Source organism: Pteropus vampyrus, unplaced genomic scaffold (genome assembly GCF_000151845.1).
Source record: "Pteropus vampyrus isolate Shadow unplaced genomic scaffold, Pvam_2.0 Scaffold526, whole genome shotgun sequence".
In the NCBI taxonomy this organism is placed as follows: Eukaryota; Metazoa; Chordata; class Mammalia; order Chiroptera; family Pteropodidae; genus Pteropus; species Pteropus vampyrus.
In genome coordinates this window covers 372335-377692 of record NW_011889307.1, presented here as the reverse complement: position 1 = coordinate 377692, position 5358 = coordinate 372335, and the positions used below count along the sequence as shown (strand labels likewise).

The window sequence follows — 5358 nt, the reverse complement described above, 5'->3', positions numbered from 1 at the left end:
AAGAAGAAAACTACTTAGGACAACTTTTACTGGTTGATTTCTCCCCACAGACTATTCTGTTTGAGTACTGTTGTATCACTGGTTATGTTTGATAAATTTTTTGTTTTTGTTTTTGTTTTATTAGGCGAGGCAAGCCTTGGTTGACCTCATAGATTGCAAGGACCTTGTCAGTCTACAATCCCTTATTTTTTTTTATTTTTTACATCTGCAGCACCTGGTCTTCCTAGGTGGTCTCCCATCCAAGTACTAACCAGGCCTGACCCTGCTTAGCTTCCAAGATCAGACAGGACTGGGCTTGTTCAAGGTGACCTGGCTATAGACTGTTTGGTAAATCTTCATCTTAATGACTGGCGGTTTTTAATTCTCTCTCTCTTCTCTCTGATTCCCATGAAGCTGGCCATGTATCTGTTCTGATTGCTGATTTCTATTACAGTTTTACAGCTGCTACTTATCATTTTTTTTTTTTTTTAATATATGACTTCTTCAAGTCGAGGATATATTTTGAAGGACTCATCTCTTTAATGTGGAAAACCAATCAAAATTCAAGACATGTTCTAAAGTTTTATCTTCGTATAATATGCCAGAGATAGGGAAATGATTAAGTAAGTATTCACAATTAGAGTCCTTGGAAACTACAGAACTGTCTATTGAAACAGTGATTTCAAAGCATATGTAAAGTATGCTAGAGGAAGAGGGACTCAGATTTTGCAGCCTTAGTGCTAGAATATTGTGTGTGTGTGCATGTGTGTGTGCGTGTGCTATTTCCTTAAATTCTGAGGGTATATGACTTTATTGACCTCTAGTAGGAGGCTGTCATCTCCCCTCTGAAGAGTTGCTAAAAAAATACTCTCTTGGTATCATTCTTAAGATTAAAGGCTGATGTCCTTTAATTTATTATCTCTAGGCTTTATTATCTCTAGGCCATTTAACCTCAATGCACTTAGCTAAAACATTTATGGCCATTAAAATTGGATGCTCTCTACCCATAGTGCTTTTTCCTAAAACAGTATCTGCTTTGGGAAATCAGTATGTGATTGCCATTTTGACTGTTTCTGTCACAAAAACACATCTTTACATTTTGGTCATTTTCCCACCTTGATTCTATCCTAATGATTATCATAATGATTTTTTTTAAAGGTTTCTTTCTTCTTTAGTTGGAACATAGTAAGAAGAAATAGACCAGAAATCTGTCATGAATGAAGAGCTAGGAGTCTCTTTGTTTACCTTTACCTTTGTCCATATTTATCAATAAAAGTCTAGACAAAGAGCAACTAACAGAATCCCTTTATAGGACTGAAAGATAGAAAAGCAAACAAAATAAAAAGATATATTTTTCAAGAAGCAGTTTTGAATATTTTGAGTATTTTTCAAGTCTTGAAAAATAAACTTTCAAGTCTTGCTCATTTTTCAGAGGCAGCAGCCTAGCTTAAATAATAAATTGTGATAATTATTTTCCAAATCAAACGTTTTTAACTGGTAGAAATGGATTTTTATTATAGATGATTATTAAGCATGCTGAGAAAGAAAAAATGAACATGTATAGCATGCTTACAATGCATATACTTTATTACTACAGAACCATTAGTGTAATTCATGTAATATTCTAATCTTTGTTCTGTGTATAAGTAGCTGGAGTACTGGAGTGCTTTTAGGACTCTCCTCCTCAGCTCATTCTTTTAGAATCTTTTTTTCAGCATGGCAGAAAATGTGTCCGCTGGTAACCCATATTTCCCAGATCACCATCTGTATTAGCTAAGCCACCATAACAAAATACCACAGACTGGGTAGCTTAAACAATAGAAATTTATTTCCTCACAGTTCTTGAGGCTAGGAGTCCCAGATCGAGGTGCCTGCCAATTCAGTTCCTGGTGAGAGCCCTCCTCCTGGCTTGCAGATTTTCACCTCTTGCTGGATCTTCAAAAGGCCTTTACTTTGTGGCACGGAGAAAGATCTCTGGTGTCTCATCTTATAAGGACATTGATCCATTGGATTAAAGCCCAACTCTAATGGCCTTACTTAACCTTAGTTACCTCCATTAAGACCTTATCCCCAAATACAGTCACATTGAGGGTTACAGCTTGAGCCTATGAATTTTGAGGGGACACATCTGAAAGAAAATGAAAGTTATTTTTGGTCCTGTGTTCAAAATTTTCAAGAGAAGAGTTTGATTGTCCCAGGATCTATCAACTGAAAGATACCGTCATGGGCCCAATTTGTTTCAGGCTTACTCCTTTCCAGTACATGGCTTCTTCTAGTTAAGGAGCTAATGGCTCTGAAGAGATTCTCACAGATTAAACATATAATACTATATGCATTTGATGTGTTCAGTCAGGAGTGAGTAGGTGTTAAAGTTTACATAAAAAATATGGGGTTTTTTTCGAGAGTAACAGAAAATGGAAAATATCTTGGTAAATGAGAAACAAGTTAATTCTAGAAATGCAGAATAGTCTCAAGGTTTTAGTGGCAGGAGAACAGAAATTTTGAAATGTAAAGGATCTGAAATTTATGATATTTTGGCATCTGAAGATCCATTGCAGCACTTCTTGATTTTTTTTTGATGGGACACTACTGAGAACAGCAGGAGATATGATTAGAGAAATTCAGAAGATTTAGGTACTTTCATTTAAGATGGACCAGAGTGGACCTAAAATGGCTAATAAGGATATTATAATAGACTATGCAAGATTTTAAAATATTGAAGGGAGTAAATTGTCCATTTAGGACCAGATGGACCTAAAATGGCTAATAAGGATATTATAATAGACTATGCAAGATTTTAAAATATTGAAGGGAGTAAATTGTCCTCTTGAATGAGACTAAGGGTTGCAGGAGGTGATAATAAGGACATTTTAACAATAACCTAATGTCTTATAAGTTGTGTGTGTTTCGTGTGAGCAAAATAACTGCCACAAACAGCAGAATTAAGAATGAGTAAATTTGTGAACAGGATCAGCTGCATTTTTCTTAGATTTCTACTTTCAGTAACTAGAGGAAAAAGAAAAATTGACTGCGGAGATGATCCAGGACTAGAAATTATAATTTACAGTTATAGCATTTTTCTTCAAGAAGTAGATACAACCTCCAAGGCACTCACATTTAAGAAAATGAGAATAGTAGAACAGAGAAGAGCTGCTTAAGCGACATGGGGCAGTTAATGCTGTGTTTTGCTAGTTATGCTGAAGGTCACACCAACTTGGGAGCCAGTCAAGGTCACATTTACATTAGTTTTCAAATAACCATGATTCTGAACCTCCACCTGTCCACACAAAAACACTGCCATCTTTTCATTTTTGTGAGTCATTGACACATCACATATGCCCAGCAACATAATTTTTCTTATTCCTCCTTTCTTCCCTTCTTTTCAAACTGCTTCACCAACACCAAGAGAAATCAACTCAGCCAGGCTCTGCCCTACCCAAGATTCTGTCTTTGAATTCTCCTAAACCTACCTTTCCCTGTGTCCCAAGGGAGAACTAATTTGTATGGGGAAATGGGGAGGACTTTTCTTTCATGTATTTATTCAACGAACCTTGAAATGCCTACTATGAACCTGGCACGATTCTAGCTCTAACGATAGTGTATTTATATTCATAAACAAGACAGACAAAATCCCTGCTCTCATTGAATTATATGCTGAGCCATGCTTCCTCAGCAAGGCCTTGAGACAGCAATTCTGGAGGCCAGAGTCTTGCTAGATTCCTGGTGAAGATGGCTGTTTCAGCTTTGGGCTCCTGTTAGAACCTCTCCAATAAGGCCACCATGTGCCACAAAAAGAAACAACCATTTTTAGGCACACAATGCCCCAACCCACACTTAGAAAACAATCAACATTTTAATTTTGTTGATGGAACAAAAAGTATTCAAAACTAACTCTGCCGGCTGCATTGACAACCTTCCACGTGATTCTAGAGCCTCAAGTTTGTCCTTGAAGAATCACTTGGCCTACCGTGGAGATCTTCCCAGAATGAAGTAAGAGCCTCCCCACAAAGGATACCTAAGTCGTCACCTCTTGAAAAACAAGATAGTTCCACTTTTGACATGACAAAGATTTTTGGCAAGGTTTCAGCTTTGGGGACCATGTTTTAATCAGATTCGAATTGAGGGAATTGTGAGCTTCCTTTTCCTTTTGTGTCTCTACCAGGAAGCTGCTCTCAGCAGCCTGGGAACAGGAGCTGGCCTTCCATGAAACCAGTGGAAGGTGTGCTTTTCCTTTTTATATCATTTTTTTCAGAAGTCATTACCTTTTTGTAGTGCACCCTGTGATAAATGGCTAAGACCCATAGGATATGATGGTTTTATAGTAGGACATAGTTTTCATGGAAGGAAAGAACAAGAGAAATAGACTTCCTTTAAAATGGCTCAACTTGAATGTTCACAAATCAAGTTGGATTTGTTAGCAATTCGATGGTGTTTCCATTTCCCTTTCTGTACCTCCTGTAGTTGAGAGGCACTGCTGAGTGGCCATGGCACCACGAGGGGGCAGTCTTTGATAAGAAGAAAAAAGAAAACTTCACATTCATCCCATTTCCATAAAATTAACGAGCACTTAACAAAAGTAGGGACTATTTTGTTGTTATTTCCCTATCAAGACACTGACTCTGCTTTAGCAAGTAGAAGTAATTAGTGAATAGATTTGTTTTTGTTCCTTCTGTTTCTGCAAATTTCCTTGTACAGAAAATGATTTGGAATCTAAAAATGAAGTATGAAATGCCACGTCAGGATACTTACTTTTAGGATTTGGTAATCAAAAGCTGTCAGGGGTTGAAATAAACTCCTTTCCTGTTTGATTTTAACATTCTAGGATGGCCTGCAGTTATGAATTGAATTGCATCTCCTCCAAATTCATATGTTGAAACCCTAACTCCCAGTACCTCAGAATGTGACTGAAGTTTGAACATAGGGCCTTAAAGAGGTAATTAATTTAAAGCGGGTCATGCCAGTGGGCCCTACCTAATCTGATATGCTTGGTGTCCTTAGAAGAAGAGATTAGGATATCGAGATTAGAGATAGAAGAGATTGGAGACACTACACATGTGCATGCATAAATGACCATGTGAACACACAGAGGATACCTACCTACAAGCCAAAGGGAGAGGTCTCAGGAAATCAAATACTTTGATCTTGGGCTTCTAGCCTCTAGAACTGAGAAAAATCAATTTCTATTATGTAGTATTTTTTCATGGAAGCCCTAGCAAACTAATACAACAGATATATAACATTTAACTTCTTGTGATGTAGGTTAGTTTTTTAATCCCTTCATTTCTTTACTCATAAATGAAGGGATGAAAAATTGCAATATGAGAGACATTTCCAAATAATTTAAAATGCGATGTTATATCCAGTGCCATTTCTTTTGAA

At 37.0% G+C, this 5358-nt stretch overlaps 1 pseudogene; it reads right to left on the bottom strand.

Moving 5' to 3' along the window:
* Positions 1-202: 202 nt before the first annotated feature.
* Positions 203-321, bottom strand: LOC111733115 (annotated as a pseudogene).
* Positions 322-5358: the final 5037 nt, after the last annotated feature.